A 21517-nucleotide genomic window follows, 5' to 3' on the forward strand; every position below is an offset into this window, starting at 1 on the left:
CATTCTTGCAATTAACCATCTGCTTTAACTCTGGTTTTACACGCAGTTCCTAAGAACATCTCTGGAGATGATAGACGACAGTGCCTGGAGCAGCCAGATATCCCTTGAGTTGAGCTGGCAGATGGCCGGCTATGCCAGCCCCTCCAAAGAGAAGGTTTGTTCTCTGTTAAGGTTTAGTTTCTAGTTACTTTCCCCTGAAATTCTGATTGGAGGGCTGCATAAGGCTTCTCTCAAGGTTTCATTATTTGATATTTTATTCTGCGTATAAAATTTGTTTGTACTTATTCCCTGCTCTCTTGCCCCCCTGCCCTTCCAATATTTGCTTGGACAGGCTGCTTGTCTGTCCTGCATTGTTGGTTCTCTGGCTGGGCTAGACGATGGGATGTTTCTGCAGCATGGGTGCTTGGACTTGGCTGTCTTGTTCCTTCCTGAGTGTTGCTGAGCTGGGTCTGTACTGACAGGCACGTTGTGTTTCTGATATCCCAGGGCTGGTCTCTTTCTTTCAGAGTTTCCTGTATAAGGCGCTAGGAACGTCCTTAGCAGCTTGTCAGAACCTGGTCCATGTTAAATCACAGATTCATACACTTCTGACGACAGCAGATTATATGGAAGCCCCTGAGAGACAGGTGAGGCCTCTGTCCCTCTCCCCATTTTACCAAGTAATCCCTGAATGCTCCCTGTGGGGCTCAGCTCTGAGTTGGCCTGGGACAGATGCCATTTTGCTTCCTATCCTCTTGATTGCTATTTCACTCAGCGCCCGCTCCCCATGTGTCTCAGGCCTGATTGGCACTTTACACCACTTTGGGTGAAAGGAATGGACTCGTGGCCTCTATCAGACACCTGGTTCGATCCTAACCTGTATTTCTCTTGGGTGACAGGGAGTCGTCTCCATCCTCGCAGTCTGTGCTGCGAGCCACTTGGACCTCACCTTGAAGGCACTTCAGGAGTTTGGGGCTGCAATGAGCCAGGTTAAGATGTCTGGGTTCGTCAGCCGCCTGAAGGTAAAGGAGCCAGGGGGTTCTCTCAGACTTCCTCTCCCTCTAAAGCAGGGGCAGCAGCCCCGCGGTAGTGTCTGCTCCGGTCAGCTAGCATTGCCCCCAGTGTATGCGTTCTACGTGATGCCTGCTGTTAAGCAGACAGGAGCACAATGTGGAGCTGGGGTTCTCTCAAATGATTTTTATCGTCTGATGTCTCATGGCTTGAGCGCCCCTCCCATGCACAATGTGTGGGAACTACATCAGTTGCTTGCATGGAAAAGCATTGAAGGTATTTTTAACTGTTTTTTATTCCAGGTTAGTAGCTGGAAATGAGGAGGTGTTGCAAGCAACATGTGGCTTACCAACCCGCCTTAGGTAGACCACCAGTGGTCTACGGATGACAATTAGGGAACCTCTGATTTAGAGCAGTGGTTCTCAATCTTTCCAGATTAGTGTCCCCCTTTCAGGAGTCTGTTTTGTCTTGTGTCCCCCAAATTTCACCTCACTTAAAAACTACTTGCTTACAAAATCAGGCATAAAATTATAAAAGGGTCCTAGCACATTATTCCTGAAGAAAAGACTGCTTATTTTCCCATTTTTGCCCTAGAATTAGAAAATACATCAACTGGAATCTAAATATTGTACCTGCATTTCAGTGGGCAGTATATAGAGTAGTCTAAAAAAGCCATTGTATGAAATTTGAGTTAGTAACTTTGCAAGTGCTTTCTTTGTTGTCTGCTGTAAAACTAGGCAAATATCTAGATGAGTTGATATACCCCCTGGAAGACCCCTGCAGACCCTCAGGGGTACAGAAGTCCCCCTGGTTGAACACCACTGATCTAGAGGATAGAGCAGGAGACTAGGCCTCTGGGCTCCCATTGCTGGCTCTGCCATTTACTCACTGTGCAGCCTTAGGCAAGACATTTAGCGCCTGATCTTGTACCCACCAGTGTCAATGACTAAGCTCCCATGTACTCCACTGCTGTCGGTTCAGCCTTTTCGGCTCTCTGGGTCAGAGTTACCCAGTGGGAATGATGGCGATGGGGCGGCGAGTTCTATGGGCTCATGGTGCCCGGGCTCCAGCAGTATTCAAGGCTCGGGGGCCCGGCTCCACCAATGTTTGATTCATTCCAAGGCCAAATGAATCAGAAGAACTTGTCTCTAGTGATGTTTCCTATTGTCTAGGATTACCACCATGGGACAAGAGGCAAGACTCGCCGCACCCTGATGCTGACATACAGCAACGTGGCTGTCCATGCTCCAAAAGAGCAGCTTCTCTCCCGAGTAGAGGCAGACATCACAAGGAACATCATTCACCATTACAGAACCAGTTGTCAGGTAAGAGCCTTTGCATGACAACTGTGAGGGGCATTACCCTGAAGTTATAGAATTGCCTCTGAGTTTATAGAGAGAGGGCTTGTATTTTCCAAAACTCTCCTTTGAGCAATAATTTGTCACATAACTGAAATTTAAAACTGTAATGGATGGAGCGTGAGCTGTCACATGTTGTATCATTTTTTTTGTTGCTCTTCTTTGTATTTTCTCTAGTTTTTCTATAGTCTTCTGAAATTCTGTCGAGCACAGCTGCACAGTAATTCACATGCAGTCACACTCAGGCTATTCAGAATAACACTCTAACTCCCCTAATATGTATGTGTATCTAGCTCTATCTTTTGCTAGCCAAGAGAGAATGGTGCTAACTTGTATTTAGTTTCTTTGCTGTCACTCTGTTTCTTGGACTCACTACTTCCCTTCCCTCTTCTCTGTCGTCTTGTTTGTCTGTGTGCTCATTATTTCTGTTCCCTAGGTGTCTGACTGCTGGTACTGACTCTCCTCTCAGTGCAACCTCGCCACGTCACTTTGCCATTCAATTCTGCCCTGTCTAAGTGAGAATCTCATTTAGCCTTTGTCAAAAAAGTTGATCACAGTTGAACCAAACGGATATCTTCCAGAAGTTCACAAATGCAAATATTCCATAGGATGGCCCCTGATCTTGACCTCTGCAAAACACCCCCTCTGGATACATTTCCTGCCTTTTGGAAGATTTAACAATCATGATTTCTCTCTGCTCCATATTCACCAGCCAGGCCATTTTGAGGATGTGTGTTATGTGGGACTATAGACATTGCTAATAGCTGTTTTGCATTTTGTTTTTCAGGTGCTGGGCATCGCTCTTACAAACAAGGTAAATTCTAAATAATCTGCCCTCAGCTCTTGCCTTTTCTATCCACAAGTTGCTTGTTTAAATTGCACAGAGCTTGATTTCCTTGCTACATCAAGCAGGAGTCCTGGCTGCTCTGGTGTAAGTGGCCCTGGATTTCTTTCATGAACCTGGGTTTTCTCTTCTTCTGAGGTGGGTGCAGAGCCAGGGTCCTCTGCCTTCTGGGGTCTGTGGACACCTCTCTCCTCTCCTGTGGCTAGATTTAATTCCTGTTCTTTATCTTCTGGATTCTGGTTCTTCTCTCCGTTTCTCATCCACATCCTCTTGTTTCTCCTTCTGGATTATGTAGGACATGCACCTAAAATTAACCCTCATCCAGAATGTCATGGAGATTAGCTGTGCCATTTTGGAGACCAGAGACTCCCAGGAGTTCGAATTCTCTTACAAACTGGAGCTCCTTGGCTACATGCTGGTGAGTGATGAGGAGCTTTGAGGACTGAAGTACAAAGGAGTTTGTTGTAATGTCATCAGACTGGGTTTCCAGGTAGATGTTGTTTTATCCATTGGCTGTGACTGTACCACTGCAGTCTCATGAGTTACCTGCACGGCACCCAGAATGCTGCTGGGTCCACTCTGAGCTTGGCAGGGATGCCGACCTATTGTGGGTTGTAAGTGGCAGGAATGGCTTGTGTCTGGGGAGTTATCTTTCTGTCCTCCGTATAGCCTGCAGATGGCCCTACGGTCCATTTCTGAGGCAGAGAGCCTGCCGAGCACGGTGTCTGTTTATTACAGGTCTGGCATATGGCCCTGTTTCAGGGTGTGAGAGGAAAGCCTCTCTGCCTTTCAAATCCATTTCCCATTTTTTTAATTTCCCTATTTGTGCATTTCAGGACTTCATTAAAAAGGAACCACTGGATTCCCTGGCATCTCCAGTTCGCTACAAGGCAATTCTTGCCATTAGACATCTGAGGTAGGCTATTTTCTGCCATATTTCCTGGCACTGTGACGTCGTCTTTGTTAGTTCATGAGTGCCAGGTTGGGAGCAGTTTGATGCCTGCCGGGTTTGGCTCACATGCTGCTTACCAGCAGAACTTTAGTTCTTGAGGGTTTGAATGTGTCCATTTGGAGGTTTGTGCTTGAAAGACACAAACTTGGAGGTTGTGGGGCATGCAGTCCAATGCAGGAGAGTTCAGATGGGGAGGGAGGTGTCTGGCTTGCTGGCAGGGGGAAGGAAGCTTGTGGGTTTCTCTAAAAAGGGGACTTGAAGCTTTAGCTTTACTTCTCAATGAGCCAATACTTAATAGAGGTGCAAAGAGGTGCTCAGCTGCAAAGTGAAGGGTTGTTTGCATTTGGGATTTTAGATTGAGACAATCTCCAGTCATTGGACCCATTTCTTTTACTTGGAGGTGGTACTGAGTCTAATGCATGACTTTTCTCTCTCTCTCTTTCTTCTGCCAGCAAACTCAAACCATCTTTGACCTTGAAGGAAAACCGTGAGCTCCTTCATCAGTGTTTCAAAAGTTTGTTTCCCCTCCCTCCCCTGGAGAAGATGATGAAAGAGGAAGGTGAGACAGCAAAGGATGCTCTGCCTATACAGGTACGTGACAACAATTCTCCTCAGGCACCATCCACTGTATTTCTGCCCAGCAGGCACTGGGTATGGCAGTCACACATGGCCTCCCTGGCAAGGTTATGGTTAGCTTTCCCCAGCCCCCAGTCGTCCCTTCCCCTCCCCCCCCCACAAATTATCTGTGCTGAGCCTCACTCCTTCTCTTCTGGTTTCAGTCACTGTACATAGAGTCCTTGGAAGCCCTTAGCAAGCTAATGAAGACTTTGCTGGAGGAAGAACCAACCGCATACTGGTTCCAGGAAATGTTTCAAGTGAGTAGACCATTGAACCATGGTGAAGATTGTTTGTTTGTTTGTTTGTTTCTTGTGTTACTGCAGGGAAGAGTCAGAGATTTAGGGGGTCAAGCTTCAGTTGTGGAGGAATTTTCCACAATGGAGTGAATTGTGGGGGGAAAAAGCACCAAATTCTTCCTGGGATAAGCAGGCATGTGCCCCGCTGAAATCCACAGAAGCTATGCCATTTTATGCCAGGGCTGGATTGGGACCAACTTCTTACAATGTAGTTGACACTACTTGGACCGGCAAGAAAATCACCACTGCAATAGCCAAATCCAAGAGAACCAGTTGAAACTGATCACTTCTTCAAAGAGGAATTCGTTCATATTGAGTTAAGCCCTGTGTATGGAAACTCATCCAGAGGAGACTTCCTGTTCCTCAGACATGAACAGAATATCTTGAAGAGCTGAGGGGTGGGGAGTTTGATGCACCTTCAGTATAAAAATGAAGTTCTAAAAGGAGCTGGGCTGGGGGGGGGGGCTTCTCTGCTCTTTTTCAAATTAATAAAAAGAAATGCTCCTCTCTGTCATTTGGCCACTCAACGTGGGAGAAGTTGCCCAGGAAACAGAACACAGCAGCAGACATCAAACAGCATGCAATGTGGTAGACAGCTCCCATCAGACAGTCTATAGGAGACATCACGTACACAGGCCCAGGTTCATCTCTCATGTAACTCCTTTGTCTTCAATCACTCAGAGGTGAATCTGGTCCCTGGCACTTCCATTAAACATGTAATTCCTTCGCTCCATGGAGGTCGGGTGCTTTGGAGAGGGATTTTAGTAACAATTAAACCTGTTTAAGAGGAACTTTTGGGAGGGATTTTGTGGTACTAACTCTGTCCATTCCCCTGCTCTACCAACAGCTACTAGAGACATGGCTCCATTCAGAGAAGGAGTGGGAGAGAGAAAGGGCCTTGCAGGCCACCATCCAGTTGCTGACTGCCTATCAAGAGACAGTTCATAGCACAGTGAGTATAGCCTTCCTCTTCCTTGAGCTGACTTCCCTGCTTATATCCGATCTGACACTCAACGCAAATGCATGAAAAAAGCTTCCAGGGCAGCAGCTGGGATCTCAAAGTGACTAAGATCCCTCTGCTTCCATAAGAGAGAGGTTTACACAACAATGCTGTGACCACACTCCGGGCAGACTGCAAGAAGTAGAGGGCAGACAATCCCCCAAACTGATGGCTTATTCTAGAATTACATGCACCAAGTCAACAGCAAAAGAGCTTCCACCCTAGTTAATAAAATGCCAAACACGGTCCCCTTTTGGCATTCCAGACCTAGGCTCCCGTCTAAACAGCCCAGTCTAATATAGTGAGGGGTTACTGAAAACCTGATTCACCATATGTGAGGTTCACCCATCATAAAGGACCAGATGCTTATCCCCAGGTCAAGTTGAATCTCAGGTCTTTCCCAAATAGCATGCTGCCAGCCAATCCTTAATAACGAAATTGAAGATTTCTTCTTAAAAGAAAGAAGAGAGTTACAAATGGTTAAAAGATCAATATCCATACAAGTGACTGTCAATGTTCGTAGTTCAGGATCACAACAGTGATGGAATAAACTGCTGGCTTGTACAAGTCTCTCTGGAATCATCCCAACAGATCAGAATCCAAAGGCAGCTTAGATGTAAAGACTGTTAGTTTTTCCATGCATTTTCCAGGTTCTTTCAAATGATGATTTGGAAGCTCTCTGTCCTATGGCTTACACTTTCCCTGTTCAAAGTTTCAGCAGACTAGAGATGACAGGATGAGGCCCGAGCCTTCTCTTTTCTAGCTATTCTAGCAGGCTGACAAGCCTACCTCACAAAAATGGTGAAAGCAGGACCTTCCCCCGAGAAAGACTAGGCAATGCAGATTGCCTCCTGTACTTTGCTTTGAAGCTAATCTTCTATTTCCTGTAGATACACAGTAAACTAGTTACTCATTCGCATAAAGTGATTAGCCATTCTTCCATCATAACACAGAGAGTTAAGCTGAAGACAATGTAGAAATTATTAGTTTCCTGCAGTATCTTACATCTTTGATTTTAAGGTTAACTGAACACCTTGCATACATAATGAAGACCTGAAAGGGAATGAGCATCGACAAGCTAATTTGGTTACATTGTGAAACTTCTAACCGCGTATAGATCAACACAGACAAATAGACTTAGCATCTATTGTTCATTTTTGAATGAGTTGAGGATTGCTAGTCTAATCCATCTCTTTGAAATTCACATGCAAGTGAACTGTCTTGATACAGTGGAAGTGCCTCTTGTTAAGTTATTATGGGTCATACACAGGTTGCCTGGTCTGCCAGTGTCACAAATGCATTCTTGGTTCTTATGCTCCCAGGGTGGTAAAGGAAAATTTCTATTTAACCAGCTAAGAACATAAAACATAAGAATGGCTAACCTGCCTCCCGCAAAAGAATGGTTCATCTGGCCCAGTATCCTGTCTTCTGACTGCATTGTGTGAAGATATGCTTTCTTTGGTTTGTTTTAAACCTGCTGCCTATTAATTTCATTGGGGGACCCCTTGGTCTTGTGTTAGGTGAAGGGCTAAATAACACTTCCTTATTGACTTTCTCTACACCAGTCATGATTTTATAGACCTCTAGCATATTCCCTCTGAGTCGTCTCTTTTCCAAGCTGAAACGTCGCTCTTTTTTAAATCTCCCTTGGGTGAGAAGTTATCCCATAGGCCTACTTTTTGTTGCTCTTCTCCGTATTTCTTCCCATTCTAACACATCTTTTTTGAGATGAGATGACCAAAACTGCACGCAGTATTCAAGGTGTGGGGGTCCTGTAGATTCCTATCGTGGCATAATGATATTTGCTGTCTTCTTATCGATCCCTTTCCTAAGGGTTCCTAACATGTTGTTAGCTTTTTTGACTGCATGTTGAGCGGATGCTTTCAGAGAACTGTACACAATGACTCTGAGGTCTCTTTCTTGAGTGATAACAGCTAATTTAGACCCCATCCATTTCTATGTACAATTGGGATTATGTTTTCCAATGTGCATTACCCAGTACAGTACAGGAATCAGGGGCACAATGTTACCAGATGTGCCTGTTACTTTGGGGTAGGCTCATTGATTAGGGTTACTCTTCTTGGGGGGGGGGGGTCTGTAATTCTATTAGTGTGCTGCTTATGTCACTTGTGTGTTCATATGGAGCTCTACTCCTTCCTTCTGCAAGTGCCCTCCCAATGGAGCTACCCTGCAGGACCTCGGTTCCCCAGGGCTGGGTTCCTCCAGCCCTAGAACTAGATGAACACGCACGCACGTACGCTCACACGAGCAGAGCAAGTCTGAGCGGACCAGGTCAATCAGCGCTCTCCAGCTGATCCTCTCATATGGCCCTGGACTCAATGGGCTGGGTTAAGCAGCACTTTCAGCTGCTCCCCTCTTATGTGCCCCAAGTTTAACACATCCCTATCCCACTTCCACATTACAATTGTACTGGTAGTAACCCACTTCATGAGCAAACCCCACAGTATTTTTGGGCGCTACCGGGACCTTTAGCTTAGGTAAAAGAAGGGTTGCTGCAGAGTAAATGGGGGAAGCGGAAAATACAGAGTAAAATTTGGAGAGCGAGAGAGAGGGAGAGAGAAGCAACCAGCTGAACCATAAAAGTTATTTATTGAATAATAGTGATAACTACACAAGGAGGGCTAAACAAACATAATGGTTACATTTGAAAGGTTAATACCTGAGGAAGAAAAGAAAACGGAGGGGCGAGGGGGGGCGGAATCTCATCCACTCCATGAGGCTTGAACTGGGTGGGGTTCCCAGGTAATGGTGGTAGCTCAGGGTCCTGAGTGCTGGAGACAGGCAGAGCCCCCAGCACAATCAATCAGGAGATGGAATCCCAGTGGAACTGATGCAGAGTTTGGGTCTATACATCAGAACCCTTACTTGGGCATAGGTAGGGGGTTTTGTAGAGAAAATACAATGGTTCAAGGGAGAACACTAGATTTGTTTATGGGTAAACTAATGGGTTTTCAAGGGTTTTCTTTAGGCTAGACAATAGGAGCTGATCACTCTTGGCTATGGGTGGTGGTTTTTTCCAGGGAGCTCACAAGGCAACTAGGCTGCTTCAGTATTTTCGGATAATAAAGATTTATTACTAGAATTGGTCTGATAATTGCTGAGCTAGGTGTGTGCAGGCATAAGTTCATTAGCATCTGGAGCAGGGATTCCCATGATGCAATGCGTCCCTGCTTTTCTGGTCCCAGAGTTCAGTGCGGTTCTCTGATCCTCATTCTTCATGCTAATTCCTATCCCATCTTTTATGCAGATGAGGCTAGGGGAGTTGTCTCTGTTCTTCATTCTGTATGCAAATGGAGATGTCTTAATCTTGTCACCCTTCTCAGGAGGGGTGTAGGTGTGTCTCCCAACATCCTTCATTATTCTCTGCAAGCCTTTTCTCTGATGGGTTTTGGTTCAAACAGAGACTGGTGGGGGCGGGGGGTGTCTTTCATGAGTCAGACAGGCTAGATACTGTGCCCTGGTTCCCCAAAAACACAGAGCTGACTGGTCTGAACAATAAGGATGGCAAGTGAAGTCTAGTCCAACTGGAGACCATTCATTCTTTGTTCTTCGTTCTTTTTTCATTAGACTCAGGGAACTTTTGATCAGTTTGGATCTCTGATTGGACTAATAGCACCATACAGCTGTGATTCGCTGGCCACGTCCCGTCAGTGTGTGGTTGACTGTATCAGCTGCCTTCTCTGTATACAAGGTGAGGAGACCATTAGCAGGTATAAGGAATTCTTCACCTTCTTTCACTGTTGTAATGTCCATTTGTCTGCCTATCTAGTTCTTTCTGTCCTGTCTGTTGTCGCTTAGATAACAGAATGGTGGGCATCTTGTAAATACCTCATTAGAAGAGAAGATTCTGATGTGTAAAGAGCCTAGCACACTTTTGGGAACTGTACAACTAATAAATGGTCTGCATACAGGTAGATAAGGGCTAAATTCCTTAGGGCTTGTCTACACAGGGACAGTAAGGACAGTTAATCCAAATGAACTAAAGGTGTACATTTCAAGTGCATGAGGTAAATGGCATTAAACACATGTGTTGATGCTCTGATCCTGAATTAAAATGGGCCTTATTAATTGTAGTGAATTCCATGAATGAAACGAACCTGAATGAAGGCCACTTTAATTCTAAATAAGTGTGTCCCCACAGGTGTTGAATGAAGTTTAACTAATGCATTTTGAAAATGAATGGGGATTAGCTTTCTTGAATATCTCCATGGAGACAAGCCCTTGGTACTAAATATTTTCATTCTCTTTACCCTGCCACTGGCTGGATTGGAGGGGTTTCCTGGAATAATTCTGTAAACAAAAAGTTCTTCCAGCAGCCCTCTGTCATGAGCATTCCGAGCTATTGGAGTAAGTAGAGGCCATTTTTCCCCTTTGTGAAAGAGTAGGATATTCTTTTCACCTAATGGTTAGATGTTAAGGGATAGAGCTTGGTTATCGTTTAAGGCCATTTCCAATGAGGGTGACCAGACAGCAAATGTGAAACCTCGGGACAGGGGGTGGGGGGTAAGAGGAGTCTATCTAAGAAAAAGACCCCAAAATGGGGACTGTCCCTATAAAATCAGGACCCCTGGTCATCCTATTTCCAATGATTCTTAATCAGTCCTAAAACAGTGTTGGTGATTCAGAAACAGAATAAGGGACTCCAACCTTTGAATGTACAACATAGTAATCCCAGCATTGTTTAGAAGTGACTGATGATGAGCCTGGGTTTCTTGCCAAAGTTTTTTGTCTATCCCCGTCTCTTTTACAAGGAGGGTTTGGTGGAGGGATTCACCTCTAAACTGGACCCTCTGATCTACCTGCATGAGTTGTACTTGAATAGGAGCTTAGATGTAAATAGTGAGAGCAGAGAGACTACTGAAACCAGACACACACACAAAGCTGCTCCAGTGCTTGTTCAATCCTGGATCATTCACAATAACATAGCACTACTGTTAACGTTCAGACATTTTAGGGTGTAATCCCGACTCCATTCCAGTCAACAGGAGTTTTGCCATTGACTTCAGTGGGGCCAAGAGTTTACACTATGCTGATGACAACATAGCACATGGATCCTCCCGTATGAAAATCCATGCAGTGGGGGTTCAGTTTCCTTAATCGTTACAGTACTTTTTCTCCTTTTCTCCACTCCAGGCCAGTCCATAAACCTGGGCTCAGCAGAGGAGGAGCTGAGATGTCTCCGTGAAGCACTAACAGCTCCAGACCCCGAGGCTCTGTTTCAGGCATCTTCCAAAATGGCCAGGGTAACTGACTCAAAAAGCTTGTGCGGATGTGTGAGTGACGGGGCACCGTTCATTTGACATTTGCACTTTGATGATGCCTTTCCGTACTCGGAGCGAGCTGTGGGAGCGGGGCGTTGGCTGCTAGTAACCAGCAAGATGCTTTTCATAGATGTGTGCTCTGAATGCTACGTAAAAACCAGATTCCACAGAACGTTGCACGCCCATGAAAATGCGCACGCGGATGCACACGCATGCACCTATCCAGCAGGGCCGGCTCTTGCTTTCTCACTGATCCAGAGCAGTGAAGCACAAAAAATAATGAAATAAAAGAGCCCCCATGCCGCCCTAAGATTGGCCGGAACACCGCCCCTTGCAATCTGCCGCCCCAAGCACGAGCTTCCTCGGCGGGTGCCTGGAGCCGGCCCTGCCATCCAGCCATCCAGGAGAAAAACTGTGTTAGTGGAACATCAAGCTGAGAAACCACCCAGGATTCATTCCGTCACCTTGTGGGTTTGCCTTCGCCGATATTTGTGTGCATGTCTCTCTTGACTGACTTCTATATGCTGTAAAAAGATGCAGTGTATGTAAGAGACTACAAAGGGAAACTTACCTCCTGCATATCCAGTACAATGTTGTGCTAACTATGCAACAGAGTCTTTGCCTCTAACCTGATATCATTAGTGTAGAAGACAAAAATGTAGTCTATAGACTAGAGAGAGAATTGTAATCCCAAATGGCGAGCTAGACAGGAGGCTAATTCACCATTTGCTGATGCAGGTATATCTTTTTTTCCATTTTTAAAAGTGCTGGAGCCAAACATCATTACGGTCTCTCCTGTTTTTGATTTGTTCCCAGGTTGTTAGTGAGTACTTTCCCTCCGAACAGGCCACAGACTTTATTGCGGCCACATTGGGTGGTCTGCTGTCTGCTAGCCCCACCTGTGCCACGGCAGCTGGACTATGGATGAAGATCATCCTGAAGGAGTGTGGAGATGCCATGCTGGACAAGGTAAAACTGGGAACTGGAGAGCTTTTCTGCCTAAACTCTAGGCTTTTTGATCTTTGCCCTCATGTGTAAGGAAGAAAAATCTTGCTGTTTCTCCCCCTCGGACATAGAGTTGATTCCATCTCTGTTCCTACCTAAGATAGCCAATGGCAGAATCAATAGCAGTAGACCGAGATAATCCAAGGGAAAAGGAAGATGGTTGGTTCTTTATTGGTCTAGCTTGTTGCCACAGTCTTCAGCCAAGAAAGGCTTGAGAAAACAGACTCTAGGGAAAATACAAGAAGACAGAATGACTGGCACTTGGAGGCCTCCAGGTATTAGGAGGCCTATGGCTAAGGGCTACATGGATTAAAAAGAGCACTGGGCTATTGCCACCCTCTTGCCAGGTTTCTGAGCCTGGCCTCCAGCCCGAGCAGGAACAGCTCCACTTTTAGCCCCATCGTGCAAGCCCCACAGGCCCAGGTTGACCTGAGCTCTGAAACTCACTGCTGTGGGATTTTTTTGCTGTGTAGACCTACCCTTTAAGAAGAGAAGGAAGGAGGGAGAAAACTCTAGTGTCTTTGGGATCCACTATTTATATGCCTTATTCTGGAGCCCAGTACATCAGGGCTAGATGAAAGGAGCACTCCACAAATCTTCAAACAAGGCTGGTGAAAGGCCTCAGGACAGGGAACCCTCGCAGCAGAACTGCCATGTTTGCACAGTGTTTTGAAGATGTGAAGGGCTAGGAATGAATATGAGAGGTAGTCACCTGTTCATAGTCCCAGGCATTTATACACTGTCTTTAAAGCACTTGCATATTTTGTGCTTGTGGTTGTTGATGAGCTCTGCATTCTTCGAGGCAAATGGTCAGATTTGGCTGCTTAAATCACAGCTGCAAAATCTGGGCAAGCAAAGCTGCCTTTTGTGCATGTGAACTGGTTTATGTTATGCATAGCTGGACACCACCACATTAAATTACCTGGTATGTCTATGTGTGTGTCTGTGTTAATTTTTACAGCCGTGTGTGGGCAATTTGTGTTGGCTCAAGTTACGCAGACGTATTTGAACATTTGCTTCTTGAAGTGAGGCATTTCTAAAAAAGCAGCAAATGGCTAAATAAAGGTTTTGATTCTGTAGACTGAATGGAGAGAAAGAAAAAGGGACATTTCTTTCTGGTTTTGTTCCTTCCAGGTGCCAGATATCCTGGCTATACTATATCACCACATGCCTACTATCCAGGAGGGCAGCTTGAGGCAGTTCCTGGTGGAGGCAGTGTCCATTCTAGCTCACCATCACCAAGAGGCAGTGATCTCCAGCCTCCTCAGCAAACGTCTGCCGATGGACAGGTATATACCGCTACCTATTGCATTCATCTTGGTAAAACATGGATCCCACAGCTTTACTAGGAGATGTAGGGCTTCATTTAAGCCGCAAACAGTTTGGGATCATTCCTAAGGGTTAATAGCCTGGCTCTTTCTGCAGGAAGGTCCAAGAACATGTTAAGGTGGGGTGCGGAGAGAAAGTAAGTGTCATTCTGTTTCCATTCATGAATAGCTGCTTTGACATCCTAAAGATCTTTCTTTACTGGTATAACTGGAGTGTATTGTTGGAAACATCTACCTCTCTAGACGCCTGAATTGAGCTCACTCTGGAAATGAGCAGTGGCTGTTGGTTTCCTGGTAGCATGACAGCTTCAGGTGCAAATCCCTGGCTGATTGCAAAGACTAGGGCCAATATTATCATCAGACCTCTGCTTGGTATCAGTGAGGGTGTGGCTGCTAGAGCAGAGTTGCCATCCTTGGTACTTAAAAGTGGACTGGAAGCAGATCCATCATTTCATTTCAAGATCCCTAACTGAGGTATCAGTTATCAGTGCTGGAATCTAAGTCCATAAGAACAGCCATACTGGGTCAGACCAAAAGGCCATCTAGCCCAGTAGTCTGTCTTGCGACCGTGACCAGTGCCACATGCCCCAGAGGAAATGAACACAACAGGTCATTGTCAAGTGATCCATCCCCTGTTGCTCAGTCCCAGCTTCTGGCAAACAGAGGGTAGGGACACCATTTGTGAAGGGGACCTAGGATGGCCATGAACATTCGTTGTCATAGTTGTATGTCCATCTAGTAGGAATCTGGCTTTTCTTTCATCCACTTGCCTTCCAAACCCTAGATCTTTGGGAGCCACATGCTCATGATTCCATATTGACTGGGAAGTGGAGAAAACAGGAAGTGAGGTTGGCGCTCTGTGTCCTGTCCTTCTGAAGTCTAGTATTAATGGTTAGGCTGCAGGAGGACTAGGTCACTTAACTTAGTTCTGTAACTGGAAACTCAATATTTAAACACGAGGAGCGTTAAAGGAGGACAGGACTCCTAACTCTCTCATCATAGGCAAGGAGAACATTTGGTCTTTGCTAAAATATGACGCATTCAGGGTGAGCCACAAAAGTGTCCAGGGCTCACCTGTAACTTCTGTTAAACTGCAGTGACACCGCTGAGCAGTGGAGATCTCTGGGGGGAGACCCCTTGCTTGCCACTCAAGTCCTACGAGCCCTAATAGAGAAGATAAAGACTCCAACAAGAACAGAAGGCAGCATCACCTCAGAGACCGAAATTGACAGGCATTTGGCAGCTGCTGAACCTCTCTTAGTAAGTTAGATGACAGACACGTCTTTCAGGCTTTCCTGTGCCCTGCGATAATCCTGCTGATGGAAAGCTGGAAGTGTGGTATAATATTGCTGTGTGGGCACTTCTCCTCTGATGGAGTGTTTCCCTGAGTCCAGCTCTGCTGCCTGTGGAACAAATACGGCAGTTTTAGATACGTTACTGATTTACTTAATATTATCTGGCCATTAGAAAGTCTTTGGAGCAGGTTTCTTTGCAAATCTTCCTTTGGACTCACAGCATGCCTTGGGAGGTCATACACATTTGTACAGATGTGGGAAAGTGAACCACGAGTTAAGCAAGTTGCTCGCTGTCATTCAAGTTACTGGCAGAAGGGAGAATTTCGTACAGCAGATATCAGACGGGGAGAGAGGGTGTGATGGTGTTGGGAAGAGATCTCCTTTTTTACCATGCTCTCCTTTCAGGCAACATGTGCCATCTTTGAGGTGGTGTCAGCCCTGCAGTCGAGCAAAGCTGTGTGGGAACTGCTCCCAGAGTTGTTTCCTGTTCTCCTGCAGCAGGTCAGCCAAACCCTCGGACAAAAGCTGCCTTTGCCAACGAGAAGCAGCCCGAGAGAAATCCGAAAAGGGCTACAACTTCCTGAGGGCAACCCTTGCCGGTAATTAGAAGGAAGGGAGAGAAACCAAGAGAATTCCAGGAGAGTTGTGTGACGCTCCCCAGGAGTTCCCAGGGTTACGAGGCACCTTACCACCACGTGCCCTTCGAGTGAGGAAGTCTTGTCTGTGCCTGCTGTGGGTCAGTTCCCTGAAACTACCAGGCTCTGGCAAAACAAACACTGCCACCCAGGCCTCCTCAGACCTCAGTCTCTTTGTACAGGTTAATGACAGGCACACACCCACCCCCGAGTCCTCTGACCATTCCGTATAGTGTCCAGCCCTTTATCCACTGAACTCCCACAGAATTGTCAGGCCTGCTGTTCCCAATGGAACAGTACACACCCGTTTATTACTTCTACTTTAGACTCTGTACTCGATACTTAGACTCTGTACTGCAAAACACACAGCACTTAGATATATTTCTAGTGAAAACAAGAAGGGAGATTATCAAAGAACAGAGATTCCAGTGACCGTCAGTAAGAATGCAAGCAAAAAATGGTTACATTTCAAATGAAATCCTAACCTGCTCCTAGAAACTAAACTTAACCAACAGGTTAACCTCCTGTCTAAAGATGTTTCTCACCCAAAGTTCTCAACCAAGCCTGATCGCGACCCCTCTTTCATGAAGCAAACTCACGGTCCATCTACTTCCGAAGTGAAAGATGTCCCCCAAATAGACTAGAGCAAACCTTTGATGTGTACCCCAAAATTGGGTCCCCACCCCCTGTCTACTTCCTGCTACTTTTCTTTCTTTAAAGTTCTCACAGGCCTTCTCAACTGAATGTACATTAAGCATGTAGGGTTCACATGTAAACAAACAGATGGATAAACATTTCTTGCCTGAAAGAAAACCATTTTGTCACCTTTCCTGGTGACTAGTCCCGAGACACAGATCCTAAGAATGTAATTTTCAATGCATATCCATGACTCTTTACACAGCATCTGTACATGCGTTTGACAATGATATTGGTGACATGGGCTTTTATTTGAGACTCATGGGGCAATCTTTTAGTGAACTAGAATGTACGTACCAGGTCCCTCGGCACCCACTCCGTGCCCCTTGCCAGTTAACACTAAGATTCCTGAGTCCTCAGTTGACTTCAGCTCTGGTAGCACATTAATGTACATTTCCCACCAATCTCACAACATGATTAGTTTCTCTTCTTGTTGTGTTTCTTTATTCCATGCCAACAAGGTGCTCAAATTACAGACTTCATGGTTTTATAATGTCTCTGAATTTTCCTAGGAAACCAGGATCTCAGCTCTGTTCACGGATGGGCAGCAGGTATCAAATAAACATAAGGAAGTACTACTTCACACAACACACGGTCAACCTGTGGAACTCATTGCCAAGGGATGTTGTGAAGGCCAAAAGTATAACTGGGCTTTTTTAAAGAAAAGAATTAGATAAGTTCCTGGAGAACAGGTCCATCAATGGCTATTAGGCAAGATGGTCAGGGATGCAACCCCAAGCTCTGGGTGTCCCTAGGCCTCTGACCGCCAGAAACAGAGACTGGACAACAGGGATTGGATCATTTCATGATTGCCCTGTTCTGTTCATTCCTGCTGAAGAAGCTGGCATTGACCACTGTTGGAAGAGAGTGTACTGGACTAGATGGACCATTGGACTGGCCCAGTAAGGCTGATCTTAGGTAGTGGCCACAGTGGGTCAGGTTTTCAAGATGGGTGCCTCAGTTTTGTCCACAAAACTTGAATTTGTTCAGATGGATGGGTACCTAGCTATGTGATTGCAGGTGCTGCAGACACGAGTATATATTCTGCTCATGCTGTTGGCCCATGTGCAGGCCCATTTTAGGTACCTATATGTGACGGGGTGGTAGGCTGTGCCCCGGCCTCTTCCATGGACACAGACTGCTCCGAGTCCCTCCAAAGTGTTCTAGGGATGCCTGCTCCTGAGATCCTGGTGGTAAGGGCTCTGATGACTGTTTGACCCCAACGGATGATCTTAAGTCACCTTTACGCTTGACCTTTGTTTTCTTTCTCCTTCCTCTTGTCTATACTTTCGTGTCTAGGTTTCTCCAGCCCCTTTACATATATTTCCTCTTTACCTGGCCCTTCAGGTTTTATTTCCACCCTCCTGGGCCTCCATACCTGCCTTGGTGTCCCTGTTAGAAAGGGATTCCAGTCCATGCCCAGTAGAAGGCAGTGGGGCAATCCATCCACTACCGCTACATGTTTCTGCCTAAACTTCCCCTTAATATTCAGAGTCCTTAAAATTGGGCAGAATTTATCGTCCCCATGGACACTGGGCAGAATTTATTGTCCCCATGGACCTGGTGTTCAGTTTTGATCCTACCTCTGGGAAGTATCCAGTGGGGTTTCACTAACTCCTGCCTGATTAGCAAACAGGATGAAGCTGTGTCCATTAGTCCCTTTGCTGGCTCCTCCCTACCCAGACCGATACGGTAGGTACTTTCTTTTTTCTTTCCTGCCTGGGAGTCTTGTCCCAACCACAAAACTGGGCAAACCCACAGTCCATTTTAGGACAGTCTCTTTTTAGATGTCCTTCACGTCCATGCCGGAAGCACACTGTAGGCCAAGCTCCCACTACAGTTCCTTGAGGCTCCTCCCTCTTCTTCTTGCTGCCCTTCCCAGCTGTAGGCACTCTGGTCCTTCTCAGATCTAGTCCCTTAAACCACTGACTCACTCTGGGAATGTCCGCCTCTGTAAATTCCTCTCACTTTAACTGTGGGGTCCAGATGAACTGGCTGGCGCCACAGAACCCATCCTCGGGGATGCTCAGGGAGACTCTGAAGAAACTTCCAGAATCATGCAGTCCATGATCTCCCCCACAGTCTGAGTATCTGGCCTTACCAATGAGTGGGCCCAATCTTTTAATTCCTGTCCAAATGCACAGAGGCATAATCCCTCAATCCCTCTTTCTACTCTACATTTCTGGCAGTACTTTTCTGTGGACAGGCCCCACCTCGTCCAGCATGGCTGCCTTAATCATGTCATAATCTCTTGCCTGCTCATCACTAAAAGCCCTGTATGTGCTTCCCCGGTTAAATAGGGTGTCAGTTGAAGGGCCCACATTGTTCTGTCCCTAGGAGGTCTCACTGCTGCTCCTTGAAGAGTAACCAAAAACACATTGGGGTTGTTCGCAGGTCCCATTTTACAGTCTGATCTCCTGTTCCTGGTTTCCATTTCCTGTCACAGGACTCACCAAACTTTGGAGGAGTTGTTGCCAGACCTGGGCTTGCTCCCGTATAAATTCCTGACGGCTCTTTTGCTGTTAAACCTACCAGGCAAGGAAAGGCTGTTTTTCTGCCTGGTGGGATTGTTGGAAGGTCTGTCAGGTCTTCTACACCAGTGGTCTCCAAACTGGGGTGCGCGGGATGATCCCGGGGGGAGCGTGGCATTAGTAGCACTGCCAGACAGCACTCTGCCGTTTTTTTCCTTCGGCGGCAGCTCTGCACGTCCAAGGCTGGTGCTCCCCTTTGGCGGCCCGCCTGCGGCAGGTCTTCCATCGGTGGCGCGTCTGCGGCAGGTCACCCTGGGGGTGCATGAGCCAAAACGTTTGGAGACCACTGTTCTACACCAGCAGTTCTCAACCGGGCCGGTTTTAGCGGCTCTGCCAAGCAAGGTTGGCTTTAGACTAGCTGGGGCTCAGGGCAGAAAGCTGAAGCTTTGAGCCCAGCCGGGCTGGAGCCCTGAGGCCCAGCACCTGCACTAAAGCCCCGAGCCCCTGCACCCTGTGGGGTTAAAATCCGGAGCCAGGAGCCCCAAATTCTGATGCCTGGCAGGGCAGAGGCCTGGATCTGGGCCATGGAGTATTTCTAGCATGTTGAGGATGGGGGGAGGCTCAGAAACAGAAAGGTTGAGAACCCCTGTTCCACACTTCTCTTTGCTGCTTCATCACTTGTTTCAGTGTTCCCTCCATCACCGGACTGCCAAACCTCTACACCGGTTTCTCCAACAGGCTCTCCATTTGCACAGATAACAGGGAAATCCCTGATGAGCCCCCAGCTGTGACAGAGAGGGGTGTTGCACCCCCACATCTTCCACAAACACAGACCGCGTTGAGACTCTTTTCCTTCTAAGCACCAACATATAGTCTATTTAATCCCCCTAGCAATACATAGCACCTTTATATTGTATCTCAACTTTCTAATCTCTTCTCCAAAAGTCGGGTGGGGGGTAAGGTGTTTCCACTCAGAGACCTCACTTTGTCAGGCTCTCCTAGCTTTTTGTCTTTCTGTTTCTCTTAGGGTGACCAGACAGCAAGTGTGAAAAATCAGGACGGGGGTAGGGGTGTGGGGTGGGGGGGAGGGAATAGGCACCTGTATAAGATAAAGCCCCAAATATCAGGACATCTGGTCACCCAAGTTTCTTTCTCTGTCTGTTCCCCTCAAAGGGCTCCTGCCCATGTCCTTTTACACAGTTTCCCTGTTAATGGAATGATTGGTTCCTTGACTCACTAGCCCCAATCTGACCTTGTAATCAGGTACACCTCTATCCAATTAGGCCTTCTGTGAGGAACGGAATTAGTAGGAATAGTGACCAGAGTGCTGACTCAAGTGCAAACCCTCAGCACTCTGTCACCTCATATCTGGAGATATGACCCCAGAATGTCCATTAGTGATCACCACACTCGCTGCCCCCTGTTTCTGGGTCCTGATCATGTACCTTTTCCATAAAAAGAAAAGGAGTACTTGTGGCACCTTTTCCATATCACTTTACTCTGCTAGTGCCCATAGTCCTTGCAGAAAGAGAAAAAGGACTGCAAAATTTTGTCCCTAGCAAAACTAGTCCTATGAGATGTATGAGACTGAAACTTACCTCCCAGCATCAAGTCCTTCCAGGGACACTGGTGTCCAGGACATTGCCAATGGATGAACTGCCGATTGAACAGCAGACCTGAGAAGTAGCCGGGGCTTCCTGACTCTCTGTTCAAGCTGCACCTTCCTCCTGATTGCTGCAGTTCTATGCCTCTCTTTCTCCAGGCTTTCTATCAAAGCATTCGAGTCTGTGCTTTTCAAGGGTGGGAATGAGAGACTGGTGAGAGCGCTCAGGAAGCAGAGAACTTGGATTCTTCTGGAAAACCCCAAGACTCACCATGAGGGAGTGTGTCTGCTGGTGAGGTAAGAGATCTAGGAGGCATCATTTTATCCTTGGGAATCAGTAGCCAATAGAGTGGCTGAGAGGGAACCTCCCGTTTATAGCTTTGTGGGGGTGGGGGTGTCCTGGGTGGAAACACACAGCTCCCACTCCTAGATATCAGAGCTGTCTGCTCAGAGCAGCTGAGTTTTTTTGAAGTGTGCAATCTAGCCCATGAGCGGTTTCTTTTGTCTTCCAGGCTTCTGCTAAGATCTGGACTCATAACACCTGAGATCATACAGAGCCTCCTCCCCTGGGTGAATTCCCCCACAGAAAACCACCGAGTCACCAGCACAGCTTTCCTTGCCCAGGTAAGACACAGGGCTCTGAAGAGTAGTTTCACCATTAGACTGTTGTCTGCCTTTCTTTCGGGAGTTGTACAGTTCTGTTCATAGGAGTAACTGTCATTTTAGACAGTAGACTAGGTCCTCCTTTATATGGAAACCTCACCAGGAACTTCACGATACCTTTCGGAGTCCTTCTCTCTCTGTGGTTTTTATTGCCGTCATTGTCTATACTAGCTACACAACCACAGGTGCTGGCTGAGAGAGATACGGACAGAGTTGGGATGACTGGACCTCTTCTGCCAAGTCCTAGTGCTGATCCTAACCAACAGCTCCTGATTTTGGTTTCGCTCAGCAGATCTTCTGAATGAACCTAGTGTCCTAATACTACCAACCAAGCAACCTACAACTACATGAATGTCTATCTTAGGTTCTCATTACTCTAGTATCTGAGTACCTCCAAACTCTTTAATGTCTGTATCCCCACCACACTCCTGCGAGGTAGGGAAGCACTATGTTTCCTATTTTACAGGCAGGGAACTGATGC

The sequence above is a fragment of the Eretmochelys imbricata genome, chromosome 1, assembly GCF_965152235.1.
Source record: "Eretmochelys imbricata isolate rEreImb1 chromosome 1, rEreImb1.hap1, whole genome shotgun sequence".
NCBI classification, from domain to species: domain Eukaryota; kingdom Metazoa; phylum Chordata; order Testudines; family Cheloniidae; genus Eretmochelys; species Eretmochelys imbricata.